General features: G+C 44.6%; 1 protein-coding gene across 2 annotated transcripts in view; it reads right to left on the bottom strand.

Annotated features, from left to right (window-relative positions):
* Palm2akap2 (PALM2 and AKAP2 fusion) overlaps nucleotides 1-21,232 on the bottom strand; it is a 334,047-nt gene that overhangs the window by 90,468 nt on the left and 222,347 nt on the right. Inside the window, exon 1 of one of the 2 annotated variants that reach the window (XM_026391106.2) lies at nucleotides 17,106-17,242. The exons of the other annotated variant lie outside the window; for it this stretch is intronic. The gene's annotated coding sequence lies outside the window, so the exon portion shown is untranslated. Of the gene's footprint in view, nucleotides 1-17,105; nucleotides 17,243-21,232 lie in introns of those variants that run through there. 2 annotated transcript variants of the gene reach the window in all.

Here is a 21,232-nt window from a genome sequence, read left to right as displayed (position 1 = left end):
GCTGGAGTTGTGGCTCAGCAGTAGAGCGCCCGCCCAGCACATGTGAGGTCCTGAGTTTGATCCTCAGCACCACGTTAAAATAAAGACATTGTGTCCAACTATAAGTAAAAAAATAATTAAAAAAAAAAAAAAAAGAAAGAAAGAAAGAGGGCTGGGGATGTGGCTCAAGCGGTAGCAAACTTGCCTGGCATGTGCGCGGCGCTGGGTTCAATCCTCAGCACCGCATAAAATAAAGATGTTGTGTCTGCAGAAAACTAAAAAATAAATATTAAAAAATTCTCTCTTAAAAAAGAAAAAAAGAAAGAAAGAAAGAAAGAAAGAAAGAAAGAAAGAAAGACCTACTGGAAATTTTAAGTCAAGGTGACACTGAAAAATGTCCACTTCCTATGCTATATTCTCATGTCCACGTCATAGGAGCTTTCCTTGGTAAATGCTCTGTCACTCTGAATTATGAGAGGAGCTGTCGTTTTTAAAGAAAATTCCCACCTAGCTCTCCCTCCAGGAAACCTCAGGCCCACCACCAGAGCAGCTGGAGGTCTAGTGGGTCCATCAACTCACCATAACCAGGAAGTGTTACCAAGGCCACTGTCATTGCCCTCAGCAACTCCGCCACCACCCAAACCCTTTCCATGCTCCTCAGCTGCCCCTTTAAATGGGAGAGTACAGAAGCCTAATCAGGAAAACAGGAAATGAACCAAAACACAAAAATCAGCCAAGTGAAATCTGCTGGAGACTTTGTCCTTCTTAACCAACCCATCACGAAAGTGTATTGAAGAAAATATAAACTCAAGAGGATTAGCCATCCCATGTAATTCCACCTGCTCCAAGTTCTACGGATACTCTAAATTATGGTCTTCTAAAAAAGTCTGGAACATAAGCAAATGAGAATTTAAACCCCATCCGGAAAATTCTCACTTGCTAAATCCTCACTTGCCTACAGGGCACACGAGTGGTTTCAACCTTAACCACCTCATCACTGTCAGGAGATTTGGGCAAAAAGCATCCAAATAAATAGATAAAACAGATATCCCAGTTTCATTTTCACTTCTAACGACAAATATAAAAATAAATGTCAAGGTCGCACATCATCACGCTTCCCACTTCTGAGAGGTTGGACAATCCTCAACTTTGAAGAAATTCTTGATCAGAAATGTTAATAGACAAAACCAGAAAACCATTGGGGGGGGGGGTGCAGAAAGGGCCCCAGGGAGGTGTCTGAGGGGCCCCACACTAATCTAAACAAAGCTCAGAAATCTGCCAATTCTGGTACAAGCCATTCAGCTTCAACACATCATTGAGAAAGAAGTCTACAACTAACACCAGTAAACAAAAATACAGAGCTTAGTCCCCAGGAAAGTTGAGACCTGGGTATTTCTCTCTCACAATATTAGCTTACAGCTTAGCAACAGCAGGGTGGAGGAGGAAATTCCTCCGTTCACACCCACCCACCCCCCAAGTGCCTTTTGAAAGGGGACTGTGTACAACGCATTTTAAAAAAAAAATCTATTGTTGGGGCTGGGGAGACTCAGATGTTTTTTTCTCCTCGCTAATAATGGACTCAACTGCCTTGAAGTCCATGAACTCCGGAGTGGGAAATACCAGGCCGACAAACAAGAATAGGTTAAGTAATGCGTCAGCCAGATGATGTGCCTTAAACTTCACTTCTAGAATACTTTAAGGCATGCATTAGCAGCAAAATGTCTCCTTCAACAAAGTTATTTAATTTTACTTTATTTATAACTTTAAAAAGTTTTCTTGGGCTGGGGTTACAGCTCAGGGTTAGCATGTGCTTAGCATGCATAAGGCCTTGGGTTCAATTCCCAGCACCCCCTCCCCCCAAAAAAGTAGGATAAAAATGTTTCTTAATTATTAATAAAAAAAAGAGTATAACTTTAAATTTAAATAATCTAAATATGAAGTCTTTACTGAGGGAAGAGCCACAAAGTCACTGTCTACTCAAGAGACTGGACCCTAGCCTCTCACTCTCTCTAGCCTGAACAGAGTTTGAGAAAGCAAGCTCCCTTCCGGTCAGTCATATGAACTAGATGAACATTAGACTAACAGTTTTTCTTCCTCATTCTGTATCCTCCCAATGATAAGAAAGTCAGGCTGTATTTATTTTGATTATCAGTCATATGATAAAAACAAAGAGAGCTATCTCTTTACTTAATAATGAGTCTCAAAAACTACCCTTACCATAATTTTAAGGGTAGGTAAAATAGTAAAGACAGAATAGGAAACACGAACACTTGGAAAACTGCAGCAAAAACAGATACTAATGTTTCAAGTCATATTATGAGGATAAGAAGGCTATTAAAAAGAGCCATACAGAATGACATTAAGTAGGCAAAATGTTGCTTCCTCTATATTCTAGTACTGAGTGCTAACCAGGTGCCAGGCTCTCTGTTAAACTCTTTACCTACATTTTATCACTTATTCCTCCCCAAAAACTCTAGGATATGAGTTCTGCATCCCCCTTTTGCAGATGAGGAAACCAAGGCTTACAAAGGTTCTCACAGTAACATACATAGAAGTGACAAAGCCAGGGTATGAGCTTGGTTACCTAACTCTGGAATCCTGAATTTCAATCTATGCTCTGTATAAGCCATCTTCTTCCCCAAAACTCCAAGCCATTCACTTTACAAATCTGCACCTAGATCCTAGCAAAACTGGCGTCTCACATTCTATAATTTCTGCACCATAATTTACTTTTTCTCATTATTTGAACTTTGTGTTTTTTCCTAGAAATAGTGAACTCCTTCAAAACACCGGCAGAGAATTCTTTTGATCCCCTGAGGAGCTCAGGGATGGATACAGCACGCCTCTCAAAACAAGGGCAAAACAAAAGACGGAAGCACGCAACGGACCCCCAAATGGATGAATGAACTTAAAAATGTGGTGTACACACACACACATACACACACGCACACACGTACGCACACACGCACACACGTACGCACACGCACGCACACGCACACATGCACAAAGTGGAATCTTATTCAGCTTTTCTTTCTTTCCTTCTATTTTTTCCCTCAGTGCTAGAGACAGAACCCATATTGTCCTGTTTTTAAAAGGAAGAAAATTCTGACATAGCTACACCATGGATAAATATCTCCAAGACATGCGGAGTGAAAGAAGCCAGTCTCAAAAGGACGAGCACTAGTGATTGAACTTACATTAGGTTTCTATGGTGGACAAATTCATAGAGACACAGAGTAGATGGGTGGTCGCCAGGGGCTGGAGAAGGGGGAAGCGGGAGCTGTTCAATGGGAAGAGTTTCAGTTTGGCAAACCAAGAGCATTCTGTGAGGGGACAGTGGTGGTGACAGTGGCTCCACAATGTGAATGCACTCAATGCCACAGAACTATACCCTTAAAATTAGATGATGAATTTTATATCGTGTGTATTTGGCCACAATTAAAATGAGAAAACAAACAAACAGAAGGCAAAAACTAGAACAGGCTGGAGCTGCAGCTCAGTGGTAGAGCATGCGCTGGGCATGTGGGAGGCCCTGGGTTCCATCCCCAGCACGAAAACCAAACAAACAAAACACCAGAACAGATGTCCGTCATAGGAATGCCTTTTCCGTACCACGCCTCCGTTGATCCTTCAGGCAGGTCGAGAATGTCCCAAAGCTGATCCTCCACCAGAAAGTCATTCTGCTGGTGTGACACCGCAGCCCTCTGCCGGGAACAAGCCTTTTTTTTTTTTTTTTTTTTTGGTTGTTCAAAACATTACAAAGCTCTTGACATATCATATTTCATACATTAGATTCAAGTGGGTTATGAACTCCCATTTTTACCCCAAATACAGATTGCAGAATCCCGTCGGTTACACATCCACATTTTTACATCATGCCCTATTTATTAGAGGCTGTCACTGCTGTGCTCACTCACAGCAGCGCAATCCACATGTCACTCTCCGGATATGCCCTTTCCAACAGCCATGGAAGCAAGAGGAAACATCAAACTCCAAGAAAAGTACATCTTTGGAACCTCAAGCCCGTCCTGTGTGGGGGCTCCCATATCTAGCTCTCGGAATAGCAGAAGACAAGTCCAGGCATCCACCATGTCCCTTATCCTGGAGTCACTGTGGTAAAACTATATATGGGGAGGGGTTGCTTCCACCCTGACAGGGCTGAGCCAGAACAGCTTGGGATTCCTTGGATGATGGGTGTGGTAAAGAAGGAACTGCCCCAGCCCCAGGGTCAGAGCTGCCTCGCAGGAAGCAACCCTTCCCCCAGGTCCTTTCCTACACATCACAGCCTCCACTGAGGACACACCACCCACCACCCAGCCTTGTCCCACTGGATGCTCTTCAAGTGAATGGACCACTTGGACCCTCAGATACCCTCAGCCAACCACCACAGGGCATTCAAGGGCCACTGTGTTCCAGACCTAGGTTGGGCTCAGGGATCAGGCAAGACAGGCCCTTCACCACTGGAGGACTGAGCTGACTTTTCTCCTTTGGCTTTCAAAAATTATTGTCCTGAGCTGTTGTTGCTGTTGTTTTTATCATAAACATCATCTTCCTTCACTTTACTTCCACCTTCTTCCTCCTTAGATAGGCAGCTCAGTTGCTGACTGCTCACTTCTGGGCTCTGATATCCAGGAATCCAGGTTCTTCCTGGCTTTCATGAAAAATCTAAGCCACCAATGAAATTATGCAGGGTGTTCTAGAGGGTGTTTGTCCCTGTTCCCTGAAGGCTCCTAAGAGAACTGGCAAGACTTCAAAGAGGAGGCCTAGGCTCCAGGTCCCCAGACCTCCCAAGGAGTCCAACGTCTTGACCCACATCTGCAAGGGCTAGCAGAGAGCCTCAAACTTGACCATGTGGACAGAAGGAGGCCAAGGCAATGTAGACATGTGTTATGGGATGAACCCGGTACCTCGGCTGGTCCCCAAGTCTTATGTTGTAGTTTTTTTTTTTTCAATGTGTTCTTCTTAGTTATACATGACAGTAGAATGTATTTTGACACACTACATATACATGGAATATAACTTCCCACTCTGTGGTTATACATGTTGTGGAGTTACACTGGTTGTGTATTCATACATGAACACAGGAAAGTTATGTCCGATTCATTCTACTGTCTTTTTAAAAATTTCTTAATTTGTTCTTTTTAGTTATACATGACAGTAGCCCAAGTCTTGTGAGGCCAATGAGATCTTTGGGGTGGGCCTGGTAAGTGACTGGTGTTGTTCCAACAAGAGGACTTTTGGACACAGCCTTACACAGAGGAAAGACAAAGAGAAAGACCTGAGACAGATCCTTTCCTCACAGCCCTGAAAAGGAACCAGCCCTGCCAATACCTTGATCTTGGTATTCTAGCCTCTGTGAGCCACCCAGGCTGTGGCACTTTGCTCTGACAACCCTAGCCAGCTAACACATCAAGGGCTGGACAGCAAACCGGTGATGGATGCCCCCTCTCTCAACGGCACACCTTCCAAAACCTCAGGTCCTGAATATACTTGCAAGGTTGTTGTGTTTTTAAAGTTACTCAGGTTAAATTTTCTGTTAGTTGGACACCTTCAAGGCTTAGAGACAAAAATTAAACTTTTTTAATTTTTATTTTTTTGGTACTGGGTATTAACTCTGAGATGCTTTGCCACTGAGCTATTCTTGCAGCTCTTTTTATTTTTTTTTATTTTGAGACAGGTTAAGTTGCTTAGGGCCTCACTAAGTTGCTAAGGCTAGCCTTCAACTTGCAATCCTCCTGCCTCAAACTCCCAAAAGAGACAAAATTAATTTAGATAAATTATTAAATGCCGTGTGGTTTGGTTCTGAGTGTAGTTTTTGTTTATAGACAGAGATTCACACCTCCAGCCACAGTAAAAGGAAAGGGTGGGCTGGGATATAGCTCAGTTGGTAGAGTGCTTGCCTTGCATGCACAAAGGCCCTGGGTTCAATCCCCAGCACAGAGAAAAAAAGGAAGGAAGGAAGGAAGGAAGGAAGGAAGGAAGGAAGGAAGGAAGGAAGGAAGGAAAGAAGGAAGGAAGGAAGGGCAAGCTTTGCCTATATTAAGCAGCAAGAGGGCAGAATGAAGAGGGTAATTATGTAGACAATATATAAAAAAGCCAGACTAAGGGATTCAAATCCTGGCTTTCCAAACTAGCTATGTCCCCTGGTCCTAAACTTCTGTCCTCAATGTCTTCCATCTGTAACAATAAAAATTATAATGGTTTCTCCCTCTGAGGTTGTCACAGGGGTTAAAGGTGACCATCCTTACCTGGCACACACAACAGGGCCTGACTTTCAATAAATATTCATGATCATCAGGAAGCAACCTAAACTCACCTTGAACCAAAGAGTATCTACTCTGGAAGATTGAACTCACTTAAAAAATAGAGAAATTTGTAACTCTTGTCCAAGTTACACCCATTGAAAGAAATTTGATCACAATCTGTGGATAAAAATGAACTGGGGTAAAAGCCAAGGCTTCACTAAATTGTACCCCCTATTGTATTATTTTTCCTCTCTTCCTACAGACTCTGCTTGGTTTGAAAGCACTGTCCCTTCAGCCTCAGGAACTGGTATTTGCAAGCGACATTGTATAATGATTTTTCCAGGCAGATTTTGAGAAGCGACATTTGGGACAAAGAGGGTTCAATGGACCTTGCAGAAGTGGCAGAGAGCTTGCCTAGCACCTGCCAGGCCCTGGGTTGGATCCCCAGTTCTAAACAAAATAAATACATAAAGTCAAATTAAGAAACTAAGCCCCAGGGGCAACTGATATTCAGGCGGTTAGAATGAATTAACTCAACCATACTGGAGGCAAAAACTCCTGGTTCAGTCTGTCTTCCTTCCTCTTAACAGCTGTCTCTACACCTGTTCTCATCCAGCACAGAACCAGACTAAGGGTGAAATATAAGCCTGGACTTGACCTATTCATCTCACCTTTCCAGGTGGCAATGTCTTCATCTTTAAAGTTTTGGGTTAATCCTACCCAAATCCAGAGTGGTTGTGAGGCTAACATAAGATGTACCTGGCCCACAGCAAGCATTCAAGCATGGATTACAATAACAAATAGCACAGCAGGCCCTCTCTCAGGCACCCTGACCTTCAGTTTTCTTTCAGTCATTTATATACCTTTGAGACTGACATTTTAGCTGGGTATGGGTACACATGCCTGTAATCCCAGCTACTCAGGAGGTTGAGGAAGGAGGATCCAAAAATTCAAGGTCAGCCTGGCCAATTTAGTGATAGCCTATCTCAAAAATAAAGCTAGGTGCAGTGGTACACACCTGTGATCTCAGCAGCTTGGGAGGCTAAAACAGGAGGATTGTGAGTTCAAAGCCAGCCTCAGCAACAGCAAGGCGCTCAGCAACTCAGTGAGACCCTGTCTCAAAATACAAAACAGGCCTGGGGGTGTGTTTTTAGTGCTTGAGTGTCCCTGCGTTCAATCCCCAGTACCAAGTAGTGAGCATGCTATGTGAGGTGGCATGTGCCTGAAATCCTAGTGATTTGGGAGGCTGAGGCAAGAGGATTGAAAGTTTGAGGCCAGCCTGGGCAACTTAGTGAGACTCTGTCTCAAAATAAAAATGACTGGGGATGTGGCTCAGTGGTAGAGCACCTCTGAGTCCAATCCCCATTACCATAAGATAAAATAAAACAAAATAAACAAGATCCTCATAATAACAACAATCAAAGAAAGCAGAAGCACACAAGAAGAACAAGAAACAACTCTTGTGTTAGAATTCTGGACCTTGAAGTAAAGCAAGTTTAATCAGAGTAAAACAAGAAAGTAGGTGGAGATATCTGTGGTAATTCTCAAGGGGGCTTTTAGAACTGGGGGTTAACAACTGAGATTCTTTATTGGATGTAATTTCATTTTGAAACTTTTTTTTTTTTTTTTTGCATTCAATACACAATAAGCAGCCTGGTTTCACTTTCAGCTCACCAAAGGAAGAAGAGGAGGCTAAAGGGCAGGGGAGATGAAGGGGAAAATAGTTCCAGATGTTCTGGACCAGGCTTTAAAGCAAAAGAAGAAGGAAGGCAGGCGAAGTGTCCGCGGCAGAGATGCCTCCAGGGTGGTGGAATCAAAGGATCTGAGTAAGAATAGAGAAGCAGGGACCTGGGGGGCAAAAAGGAAGGTCACAGGGTGTGTGCCACCTCCCTTGCCCAGCCTGGAACTTTCTTTCCTTCCTCCCGGGCCTCCAGGTGGCGCACTGACTGGCACAACCTGCCTGGGAGCTGAAGGTAGGGCTGGGCAAGTCTTAGGAGTAAAACAAAGCAACACAAGGGTGCCAGGCAGGACTGCTTCGGAGGTGGGTGTCCTCTTGTGGCACCCGCATCATGGGCACTCGGGACTTGCCTAGAGAAACATTTCTACTGCACGGTTGGTACTAAAGCTAGACACTCTCAAAAGTAAGCTAACAGAAATCTTGCATCAACCTAAGTTCTTTTGCTCTCTGAGTCCCAATAAAAAGATTCACATTTGCCTTGTGCACTGCAATTTGTATCATCTCATTTAAGATTTGCTTACTGCGATTAGCATATATCGGAAGCTACAAAAACATACCTACAGAGTGTGAATTTTAGATACAGACAATTATACCAGGGTTTCTCAACACTCTAGAAATTTTAGAGGCTGTTCTGGGCATGTAGGACATTTAGCTGCACCCCTGATCTCTATCCATCCCTGCCCTCACTGAGACAGATCGATCTCTCAGGTCCAGCCTGTGGCTTGGCTAGTTTTCACAATGGTAACTGCCAAACCTTCCTCCAAAGCCATGGTAGCAGAGTTTCCTGACACTCCAACATGCACAGGAATCCTTGGGAATTTTGTTCAAACGCAAATTCTGAGTCAGTAGGATAGGATTCTCTAGTTTCAACATATTGCTGGTGACACAAACACTGCAGAATCCTGGAGCAAACTTGGAGTGGCAAGGTCTTACAGCACTGGGTTAGCAAAAGAAGGAAGCAAGGTAGGAAAGCTGGCCTGACATTTATTTAGTAGCGGCAGGACTCTCTGGTTACGTGAAGTCCCTGGGTGCTTCAGTATCCTCACTTGAAAAATGATGGTGATTTTGAAGATTATGTAAGACAGTGGAGGGGAAGCAACCAAGTTGGTATCTGGCACTCAAAAAATTGTTATTCCCTTTTCCTTCCCCATAGCTCCTCCCCCATGAGAAAACTCAGTCCATTTCAATTGATAACTTCTCTTTTTCCTTCCCCTGTCTCAACACCCCTGTGCGGGTCCCACCAGAACGTCAGTTATCCTTTGGAGGCTGTGGATTGCTTTGGTACTGAAGCATAGGATGAAAAGAATATTTTAAAACAAAGTACACATTGTGAATGCGTGCAAAAGCAAGGCCTCCTGCTCTCCAGGGCCATCTCTGAGCTGCACTTGACCCTGATCCAAACTTTCCTCTAAAGGAAAAATGATCCCAAATGGGAATTATCACAGTGCTTTGGATGTGATCTAAGTTGCCAGTAGGGTTTGTTCATTTTCTTCCTCAAATGAATTCTGCTCACCTGTAATTGTATCAGAGGGGAATTCCTGCTATCCTTTGCAAGGATAAAAATGTTCTGATGCAAAACAATAATTTGCCAAGCTAAATATAGCTTTGGAATCACACAGCACATGGCACTCAGACCCTTGATTTTAATTCACATGCCAAAAAAAAAAAAAAAAACTTTTGAATTCAGGATTGTTAAATACTAGACTTTTCTAGAATATAAACTAAAATGTGTTCCTTTGGGGAAAATCACTCCTCCAAACCCTCACATAAAAATAGCTAAACAATGGTGTATTGTATCTGTCTCTGTTTGTACACTATACCAAAAAAAAAAAAAGACTGAGGCACTGCTCCATATAAGGTAGGTTTCTGCGTTCTTCCAAAGACATGATGTCATGATAACGTGGGCTGACACCATCAGAGGCACTGGGACAGGCACTGGGACAGGGGCTGAAAGCTGGCAGCTAACTGCTGCCAGCAAAGTGTGGTTTGGCCTTCCTTGTACTTCACCCAGGTGCCGGGCTCAGGCGGGCATTGGCAGAGCTTCGAATTGGAGACGGAGTTGGCAGCTAGCTGCAGGGTGGAGGAAGGGCAGGTAGTGTCCCCCTGTCCCTTGCCTTGGGGTTAGCAAGTTCCACTGGGGTCTCTGCTACAGGAAGCACTAGCGCAGTCCTAGTCCCTCAGGCTCTCCACAGACCCTCAGGAATGGGCCATGGGCATGAATGGCCTCCTGAAGATCCCTCACCTTCACCCTCTCCCTGGAACTTGGTGTGGTATGGGGGCAGCCACATGCACACAGCAGGACTCTGGTTACGTGAAGTCCCTCTTTTTCTAACCTACAAAAGACTAAAACCTGGAAATCCTGGCAAATTTCTAAAGCCCACACCCAACCAACTCCAGGTACTGTCTTAAGGTCCCTAATGTAGTCTGAATGACGGAATTAAGGTGAGGAACCTGGGAGGTGATTAGGTTTTATAAGTAGAGACCTAGAAACTGGGGTTAATGCCCTCATTTAAAAAAAAAAAAAAAAAAAGGCTGCAGAGATTCTTTACCCCTTCTATACTGAGGACACAATGAGGTATCACCTGTGAACCAGAAAGTGGGCCCTCACCAGACAACAAACCTGCCAGTGCCTAGAGCTTACATTTTCCAAGCCTTGGGAACTGTGAGACATAACTTTCTGTGGTTTTTAAGCTATCCAGTCTGTGGTATTTTGTCATAGCAGCCCGATGCATTAAGCCAGTTCCTTGCTAAAGTATGTGCAAAGCAATAATGTGTCTTTACATAGTTTGGAGGAAGGCTGATATTTCTGGACCTGCATTACCTATCTTCATACATTCATTCAATTTCTCACCAATTGCAGGTAGCAGATGAGGAATTTAGGGTTTTCACACGTCAGAAAGCTCAGCAGTATCCAGAGACCTGTTGTGGATTGCCTCTGAGTTCCAGATATGAAATCCCTCAAGACCTAAGGCTGGCAATTCTGGATTTATTAGCTTACTTGAGAATTCCCCTGGGGAACTTTGTCCAGGGTGCATTTCCTTACCAGGATAGCACACGTGGGCTGGTGGGGAAGTACTCAAGATCCACTATAGGCTTGTGCCTTGAGGCAGGAAGTTGTCAAGCTCCGTTTGGCATCACCACGACAGGTGGTTTAAAGCCAGAATCCAGGCTCCTCAAAGGTGTGATCCTGACATTTGTGTCAGGGCTCAGGATTCCCTGGATGACGCTGGGAGTGACAGAACCACACATCCAAGTAAACAGCGGAGATTCCCAGGAAACCAAGTGTCTGGCGCAGGGTGTAGACAATGGAGTGCTGGCCCTGAGCCAGACAGTCCCTTTCCACAGACATTTTGAGGGGGAATTTCCCCCCACCTGACACTAACTGAAAAGAAAACTCTGCACAGAGGCACCCGAACTAGGCTGTGCGCTATGGTTTTCTACTTTTTCAATCACACCGCTGCAGATCCCTGGCTACTTTTTCAATTGGACGAAATTCGTTAAATGTACAGGCTTCTCCTAGCCCAGGACCACAGCACTGACCGGATCCTTTCACTTGGTGAAGAGGTTTGGGCCAAGAGTGGAGGATAGTTTTTCTGTGTTATTTTCTGAAGAATGACTTCTAATGCTGAAGAATGAACTCAGTGTTTCTGCTATGTCCAGCCACCTCAGCATGGTGCTACAAAATCATTCGTCCTCCGGATGGGGAGATAGCTCAGTTGGTAGGGTGCTTGCCTTGCATATATACAAGGCCCTGGGTTCTAATCCCCAGCACTACCAAAAAAAAAAAAAAAAAAGATCATCCATCCCAGGAACAAATTCTAGGCAAATCTGTCAGAAATCAAATGATAAGACAAAGTGGACTGGATTGACTAGGTTTCTTAGATTCTTCCGAAAACCTTTTATAACCTTTTATACTTCAGCCTTCAACCCAGCACAGTGGTACACACCTGTAATTCCAGCTACGTCAAAGGCTAAGGCAAGAGGATCACAAGTTCAAGGCCAGCCTCATGTAATTTAGGGAGATTCTATCTCAAAATAAAATAAAAAGGGCTGGAGATATAGCTCAACAGCAGAGCACCCCTGGGTTCAATCCCCAGTTTAAAAAAAAAAAAAAAAATTTTAACCTTCATGGCAAATTATTACTTTACATTTTAATCCACATTCCTGATTTAGAAAACAGTCAACTTGCAAATCCCTGGCTACTAAAACTTGCAGAAAATCCCCACTAGTATGGGAAGAAGAGTACAATGGCATCCATCACACCATGGGTCACTGATGAACTTAAAGCACAGGTTTATAGTCCTAAAAACTGGGGTCCATTTACCTAATAAGGAATGATATCGAACACTGAAAGTTCATATAGGGGGCAAGAAAAGTGGAAGAAATTACCATAACTGCTTTAAATGCAACTGCTTTAAGAATAAGGGGAAGAACAGAGAACATGGTGGTACATGCCTGTAATCCCAGCAACTCAGGAGGTAGGAGGATCCCAAGTTCAAAGCCAGGCTCAGCAATTTAGTGAGATCCCCGAGTGTTCAATCCCCAGCACCAAAAATAAAAAACGAAAAGAATTAGGGGAAGGGAGGATGTCACCAGATACACTGGGGTCAATAGGAGAGGACTGGGGTGGGGGGTGTCAGGCCTGGAGAAGCTCCATAGTCAAGGCTGCTGGCTCAGTCTGAGGGATGAAAAATGACTTGCTCCTCAATTGCTGGCATTTAAATGTTAACTTTAAAAACAGCTTGCTTATCATTTGTACCACTCATAAAGATCAAAGAAGAGGTTGGTTAATTTAAAAGCACAACACAAACAACAGTCTTTGGTCTACATCTCATTTAACACATGTGTTGGAAAAGAGATGTTTTTGGTATCCCCATCTTTATAGATGAGTAAACTAAGATTCCATTTTTTTTTATTTTTTTAGGTTTGGTTTTTATACTAGGGACTGAACCCAGGGACGCTTAACCATTGAGCCACAACTGCAGTCCTTTTTATGTTTTATTTTGAGACAGGGTCTCGCTAAATAGCTTAGGGCCTCATTTAGATGCTGAGGCTGGCTTTGAACTTGCGATCCTCCTGCCTCCACCTCCCGAGTCACGGGGATTACAGGCATGTCACACTGTTCCCAACTAAGATTCCAATTTTGTGACATGCTCAAGATCTTAGGGAGAACTTAGCCAGCGGTTAAGATGCTTGGGCAACACCATAGCCATAAATAACTACAGTATCTATATATTTGGCTCTTTTTTACCTGATCTGCTCCAATCAAGCAACAAAATCATTCACAACACCCCTGCCCACACCTAAGATAAAAGGGTTTAAAACACAAGTGACATTCCCCCACTGTGTTCTACAGCTCCACCTGCTTCCTTGACATCCATGACTCCCTCTAGTCAGCACAGAAGACAAAACAGACAACAAAACTCATCCCCTCAAATCCACTTAAGGGAAGCTCCATCCATTTTCTCATCACCATCAGGGTCTTCTGCCTGGACAAGGATACCAGCAGCATGTGCCTGCAGAGTGGCATCTCCTACATGGCCTTGAGTACTATGAGACTGCTGAGTTTGTTTGATGGAAACAAACTCTAGTCACATTCTATTGATGTACCTGGTGGCAAAATCCTGAACTGCCTATGGGAAGACCACAGGATTTAGCCACAGTAAACTCCCCACGGCAGGAAAGCCATGTGGCCATTCACTACACTCAGAGCAGGTATTCTGTCACTTAGAGCCCTCCATCTCTTAAGTACTTCTAGTCAATCACGTACTATAGAAAATCAGACAAACTCTCTCTTTGAGACAGTTCTTCCTTTTAGGACAGGGATAATTTAAACTTTCCTATACTGTATTCCTAAAAAATGTGTTTGGAGGATAAATGTCCAAAATCTGAATAGTAACCGCATATGTTCATAGAGAGGATTATCTTATAAAAAAGGGATATATTAAAAAGAGTGTATGGAGCTGTGCCTCCCTCTGCCATAAGCCACCCAAAGGATTGCTGGGTGAGGCTGGTGCCACTGAAGGGACCTCAAGCTTAAGTTATTTTTTCATCTTTTCTTTTTAAAGTGTCACAGGAAATCTACCTCTGGGTATGAATTTGGACATAAAGAAAATGATACCATTTCTATTAAGAATTGCTAAAATTGTTAAGCCTCCTAAGTATGCTGACCAATTACTTCAAATTTCCAGTCACTAGCACAGGGTCCCTGATCAATTATCTAAAAAAATGGAGACTCTTTTTTTTTTTTTTTAAAGATCAAAGAGTGACCATTCCAGAAGTTAATTGGAGGCAGAGTATCAATTCTGCCAGGTGCTGGGGCTTCTGCCTATAATCCCAGCTGCTTGGGAGGCTGAGGCAGAAGAATCAAAAGTTAAAGGACAGCATGGTCAACTTCCTGAGACCCTATCTGGAGATGTACCTCAGTGGTAGAGAGCTCCTGCGTTCAATCCCCATTACCACCCCCCCCACACACACACACAAATAGAAGTTAAAACAACAACAACAAAAACCTGCACATCAAGTCTACCAGTGTTGAGAAGTACAAATGAAACTAAACACCAAACCTTTGGTCCTTAGAAATAAATTTTCAGCATGCTCACTATTAAAAATCCCTCAACACACCTCCACCAAAATTCAATTTCACTTTTATTAGAAACATTTCTCATTACCCTAATAAGCAGAGAACAGTAATAACAACTGTGATAGAAATCTGGGACATGGGGATTTTAAGAACCCACCAATCTGTAAGAACAACATCTAGACAATAATTAAAATAATAACTACCAAGTCCAAAGTGTTAGCATTTTTTTAAAATGACATTTAATGGTTAGTCCCACAATAAACATGGAAAGTTTCAGAAATAAAATGACCAGGGGGGTTATGTTTCCCCTCCCTTGACAATGAAGACAACCTGCTTCACCTTATTTACCAGAGATCCTGAGGCTACTGAGTCGGAACAAGCCACTTATGAAAGTGAAATAAATTCTGACCACACTACTTGGAACTCTGCAGGCAGGAAGCTGTGCCAACTGTCATGCCAGAACTATGAGATAATGGGGATTTCAAAATGTTTGTCCCATCTTGATGCCCAGCCATCCCTCTCATGATAGCACCTCAGCATCCCAGAAAGAAACTGGAATGAACCCTAACGCACTGTCTGTCTGTCTGTTAGTTGAGGAATCAGGACACCTAGGCTGTATTGGTTTTATTTTTTTTCCTGGCTCAGGATTAATTTTGTTGGTTGGTCCAAAGTAATTTCAGGGTCCACATGACTCTTAGTGTGCCCTCACCCAAAGTAGAAGATGCTCTTAAAGAGCCAAGGGTCAAACTGGAGAGGAGACAGCTAGCAGCAGAGTGCTATTTAGCACATACAAGTCTTCATGTCTAAAAAAATAAAACAAAATAAATAAAAGTAAAACTTCCCAGATACAGATCATTTTTGGACATGTACTATAAAATTTTATTGATCAATGTTGAGATCAATAAAATTTTATAGTAACATGTCCAAAAATGATCTGTATCTGGGAGAAAGAGGGAACGTCTAATTAAATTGGGAACACTTCCAGGAAGGAAAGTGTGATGCTTAAGTGAACTCTAATCAGAACAAAGACAAGGAAACAGATCCCCTGGAATCACAATGGCAGGTGGGCTTGTCCTTCTTCCGCCACCAGGCTGACTGTGAACGAGTGCTGGGACAGGGAGGCTCTTCCTGGGAGAAGTAAGCTTCCACACACATTCAAAGAAGGTTACAGGAGCAAGCGGAGGAAAAGTCCCTTCAGGAGTCTTGCCCAGCAATTCCCACAGCACTTCATGCTACACGGAAGGGTACAAGTCTATGGGAGCCAAACCGCTACTGCCCCACACGGGAAACTGGCTGTACCGGGTCTGGAGAGACAATGCACTGCTCCTCTAAACGAGTCACCCCTTTTCAGAGGCCCCCTTTTTGTGGGTTGAGAGGGATCCCCAGGGAGGGCGGGCGTCTGGCATCAGTGTCGTTAGCTGCTAGGTGCGCGCAGCTCAGCCTCCAGCCTCATCCGGCCACCTGCGCCACCGCTCAGCGGCGCCGACTCCCGGCTCCCACAGGCTTCGTTGGAGTCCCCTCCGGTCCTCGGTTTCTCTAGAATTTATCGGGACCGCCAGACTTTCTCCTCGCTCATCCCTGCGGGCGCGTCGCCTCCACAGACTTTACAGGCACAACTTGCCCAGGGCTCTCCCCGCCCCTCCACGATCGCCTCCTTCCATTCCTCAAAGTGTCCCCACGAAGGACCAAACAGATGTGTGCTGGCTTCATCCCGGATAAAACATCAGATTCTAACTGCTTAGGGTCCAGCCTCAGGTCCCACCTCCTGGTTCAGCTGCGACCTGGGGCACCCTCTCGCTTTCCGGCAGAAGGGCCGCTCCCTCCCCCGGCATCGAATCCGGAGTTCAGGACGAAAAGGCTCCAGCTGGCTGGGGACCAGGCCAGCTCAGGCCTCAGTCTCCCCACAAAGCTCATGCCTTTCCGAAAATGCCCACAGAGCCCCCAAACCATAAGGCAGGACCAGCACCTTCCTCGCGGGCTGGAACCAGAGGTTCCATCTGCAACCTGCCGGGTCTGGAGAGATAACCACAGCCACATTTTATTTCACTGCTTTTCCTGTTCATCTCGTTGGTGGGGAAAGGGGGGCGGGGGGGGGTCCTCTATTTTTTTTTAATTATTTGTTTGTTTGTTTATTAGTATTAAGGATTGAACCCAGAGGCGCTTTACCACTGAGCTACATGCCCAGTCCTTTTTATTTTTTATTGTGAGACAGTCCCGCTGAGCTGCTGAGGGTCTCGCTAAATTGCTGAGACTGGCCTCCAACCTCTGCGATCCTCCTGCCTCTGCCTCCGGAGTCGCTAGGGTTACAGGCGAGTGCCACCGCGCCCGGCCTACGTTTATTTTTAAGTATTTTTAAGGCAGCCAAAAGCCTGCCCTCCCCAAACTTAGGAACTCAAAAGCACATGGTCAAAATCCTTCCAGCCGCACACGATCCGCTACGCAAGGATCATTTTAAAGCCGGCGGTGCTTCCAAAGACTCCCAGATCTTTAACCTTTCGCCAGTTACTCTTTCTCCATGCCCAAGGAACTGAAACTGCTGCGCCCCAGTTTGGACACTCACCTCTGGGCGCCGGCTCCCGCGGGCGCAGTCCTCCAGTTCGGCTCCAGAGCCGCGCGGCGACTGCCTCCTACTTGGGGCGTTCCCGAGAATCCGAGGGAAGGCGCGCGGCAGCCGGAGGCTGGGGCCAGCGCATCTGCCGCGAGGCGCAGCGGCTGGGCGCTCTGGAAACCACCGAGCCCCGCCCGCCCTCACCGGCCCCGCCCCTTCCCCGCCCCTTCCCGGCGCTCAGCGAAGGCGGTCTGCAATTCTCCACCCTTATCCCCTACACAGCCACCCACCTTTGCTCTGCGGCTTGGACCCTCTATGCACAAACACCGAGAAATGAATGAGCGGAGAGAATGGAGGGATGGAGAGGTGGCGGGATGGATGGGGCGCGGGAAGCGGGGTATTTCCTAACTGAGGAGGGCTCTGTGTCTGAGCAGGTGGACTTGTGTTAACGCACCGGTGGGAGCGTCGGTCACAAGCCAGTGGGTGTGTGCTGTATGCACACTTGTGCACGATTGCATGTGAGAGTGTGTGTTGTCTGTGCGCGTTCCTACCCGAGGGGGCAGAGAGCCCCTCGTCCCTTACTCAAACACAGGACTGGCCCTGGTGTTAGCGGGATCTCCGGAACTGGCTCGGGAGTGCGTCTTGGTGACGGTAATGTTGTCCCGGTGTATTTAGGGGTTCCCTTTGTTGCCATCCTGAGGCTGAGATGTGGACAGATGCTCAAAGATCACTGGCTTGCCAGAGCTTCCTGCTGCCCTCCGAGTGCCGCAGCCGGGAGCTTGACGGTGTCAAAGCGCGCGTTAACAATGCCAGCGGCGGGGAAGGAGGCAGCTGATACTCAGCGTGGGGCTCGATCAGGCAGGTGGCCAGCCATCCCTCCCTCTGGAGCCTTCTGAAATTTCAGTCTGTCATCCCCTCCCCCACCATGAATATTTAAGTAATGTTAATGACCCTTTGAAAATGGACCATCTAGAAATCCCGAGAGAGAACACAAATGTTCACACAAACGTCCTACACAGAAAACAGCTTTAAAAAAAAAAAGAAAGAAAAAGAAAAAAGCTATTGTGTGTTCCACTTTACCACACGTTCTATACTGAAAAAAATCACCTGAAGTCCGATTTCTTTAGGCATGCTTTCTTGGTGATTCTCCAGCATCGCAAGTCAGAGCCCCTCCCCCACCCCTTGAGTTTTCAACCTCAAGTGGCCTTCAGCTTTCTCAATCCCTAGAGGAGGTCCTGGACTCAATTTTGCATGTCAACCACAGCAGGAAGATAACTGTGGTCCACTTTCTGCTTTGAATATAACCCTTACTGCTCTGCCCTTTTTTGGGGGGGAATGCTAAGGATTGAACCCAGGACTTTGTGCATACGAGGCCAGCACTCTACAACTGTGCTATATCCTTAGCCCCCTCCAACTTATTTTTAATAATGGACATTTTCCTTTCTCTTCCTCTCTCCCTGCTCCTCCCTAATCTCCCCCACTCCCTAATCTCAGGGGAAAAGGGATTACCATTCTTCCCCATCCTTGGCAAAGTTAATCTGTCCTTGAGGGACTGGGCTCAATGGTAGAGTGCTTGCCTAGCATGTGTGAGGCATTGGGTTCGACCCTCAGCACTACATAAAAATAAATAAATAAAATAGAGGTATTTTGTCCATCTATAAATGAAAAAAAAAATGTTAAAAAAAATCTGTCCTTGAGTACACACCCACCATAGGAACAAAGTAATCCAGACTTTGGGGATTGTACCAGAAAATCTCAGAAATCCATGGAATTTAGCCTTTGAATCACCTCTTTAAAAGCCCCCTATTCCTACTAATGGGCAGAATCACAGCCTTTGGGACAGTAATACCTTGTGTTTCTCCTTTGCTAGCAAAGGAGATAAATCTTTTTCTTTTTTCTCCTTGTTATTGGATTGGCATCAGGGACAAGGACTGAGCTTTGAGCATAGGAAGACAGAGCCAGGGCCTGACTCTACTTTCCTCAACCACAAAGGTCCCTGAGTTCTAGTACAAAGAAATAATACCACTGGAAACTACCCAAAAGCCTATATCCACCAAAGATGCAATAAACTTTTGAGGTTTATTTGCACCTTTACCCAGGGATAGAGGATAAAGCCTACAAGGGAGACTTTAACTGTCCTCAGTTTCCTGAATGTCAACAGACTCCTTTTTCTTGGCATTTAGAGATTGTTTCATATTCTTTTTGCTTATTTGTCTTTACATTGCTGAATTTCAATAGCATTTTCTGGCCAGTGGCTATAGATTCCAGAGCTTCAGCCTTCAATGGACTTCCTTCCTTTCTCCCTTCCATCCCTCTTCCTCCCTCCTTCCCTTTCTTCTTTCCTTCCTCTTTTTTCTTTCCTCTTTTCCATCCTTTCTTCCTCTTTCTTTCAATCCACATGTCCTTGATTAAATGAGTTAAATATTTGGGTGCCCTACATCTGATGGATTTTTCTTTTTTCTTTTTACAGTGCTACCGATCAAACCCGGGCCTCATGCACACTAGGCAAGCACTTTACCACTAAATCACAGCTCCAGCCCTTTACTAACCTGTTTTTAACATTTTAATATCATGTGAAAACTCACTGAAATGAGCATGTAAAGTATCACAGTTATTTATTCATATGGACCACAGACTCTCCAAGGAAGAATTCTAAAATTACAGCAGAGGTGATACTTTATAAGCAGTGCCATGACAGGTACTTCATCATTCTCTCCTCATATGATCGTAAGTTAGAGTAGGTGTAAAAATTTACAAATAAAATTTGTTATTAAAAGAGTAAAGCACATTATACCAACCTTACTATGAATTACTTCTTTTCTAAAGCAGTGTCAATGTTTTGTTTAAATTAATTTTAGGGGGCTGGGGATGTGGCTCAAGCGGTAGCGCGCTTGCCTGGCATGCGTCAGCCCAGGTTCGATCCTCAGTACCACATACAAACAAACATGTTGTGTTCGCCGAAAACTAAAAAAAAAAATATTAAAAATATTAATTAATTTTAGGTTTGGAAATAAAGCCCAGGGTACAGTGCTTGCCTAGCATGGAAGAGACCCCTGAGTTCCATTTCCAGGGCCACCAAAAAAATACTAGCTGGGTGTGGAGGCTCACCCCTGTAATCCAGCTACTCAGGAAGCTGAGGTAGGATGATTGCAAGCTTGAGGTCAGGTTGGGAAAAGTGTTAAGACCCTGTCTCAAATTAAAATAAAAAGGGCTGGGAAAAGCACTCAATGGTAGGTGCTTTTCTAGAATGCTCAAAGCCCTGGCTCAATCCCCAGCACTGCAAAACAGAACAAAAAGATGCAGATTCCTGGGCTCCAACTTGAACTAAATCAGAATCTGGGGAAAGAGCTAATAAAACTGTATAAAGCTCCCATGTGATTTTCTTTCTTTCTTTTTCTTTTCTTTTCTTTCTTTCTTTTTTTTTTAATTTTTTTCAGTATTGGAGATTGAACATAGGACCATGTGCATACTCCAGAGCTCTATCCTTGAGTTATACCCACAGCCTTTTTTATATTACCTTGAGACAGTTTTCACTTAGCTGCCCAGGCTGGTCTGAAGCTTGCTATCTTTCCATCTGCTCCTCCCCAGGAGTTGAGATTATAGGTGTACAGAAACGTGCCCACTGCCCATGTGATTCTTAAGAATGTGAGAATCTGAAGAAGAGTGGAGATTCGAAAGCCTGGCTTCATCACTCAGGGCTAGCTTTAAGTCTGGGTTCATCACATCAGGTTTCTTAACATAGTCAGTTATTAAAATTGAGAATATTTTATGAAGCAAGCACATTTATTTTCCTAATTTTTTTTTTTTTTTTGTACCAGGTACCAGGAATTAAACCCAGGGGTGCTTAACCACTGAGCCACATCTCCAGCCCTATTTATTTATTTATTTATTTATTTATTTTTGTGCCAGGAATTGAACTCAGGGCACTCGGCCACTGAGCCACATCCGCAGCCCTGTTTTGTATTTTATTTAGGGACAGAGACTCACTGAGTTGCTTAGCACCTTGCTGTTGCTGAGGCTGGCTTTGAACACGCCATTTTTCTACCTCACCCTCCCAAACTGCTGGGATTACAGGCATGCACCACTAACCACGCTTGGTTTCCTTTTTATTTTTTATTTAAAGACAGGATCTTGCTAAG

The sequence above is a fragment of the Urocitellus parryii genome, chromosome 4, assembly GCF_045843805.1.
Source record: "Urocitellus parryii isolate mUroPar1 chromosome 4, mUroPar1.hap1, whole genome shotgun sequence".
Classification (NCBI taxonomy): Eukaryota; Metazoa; Chordata; class Mammalia; order Rodentia; family Sciuridae; genus Urocitellus; species Urocitellus parryii.
This window is presented reverse-complemented; position numbering and strand designations above follow the sequence as displayed.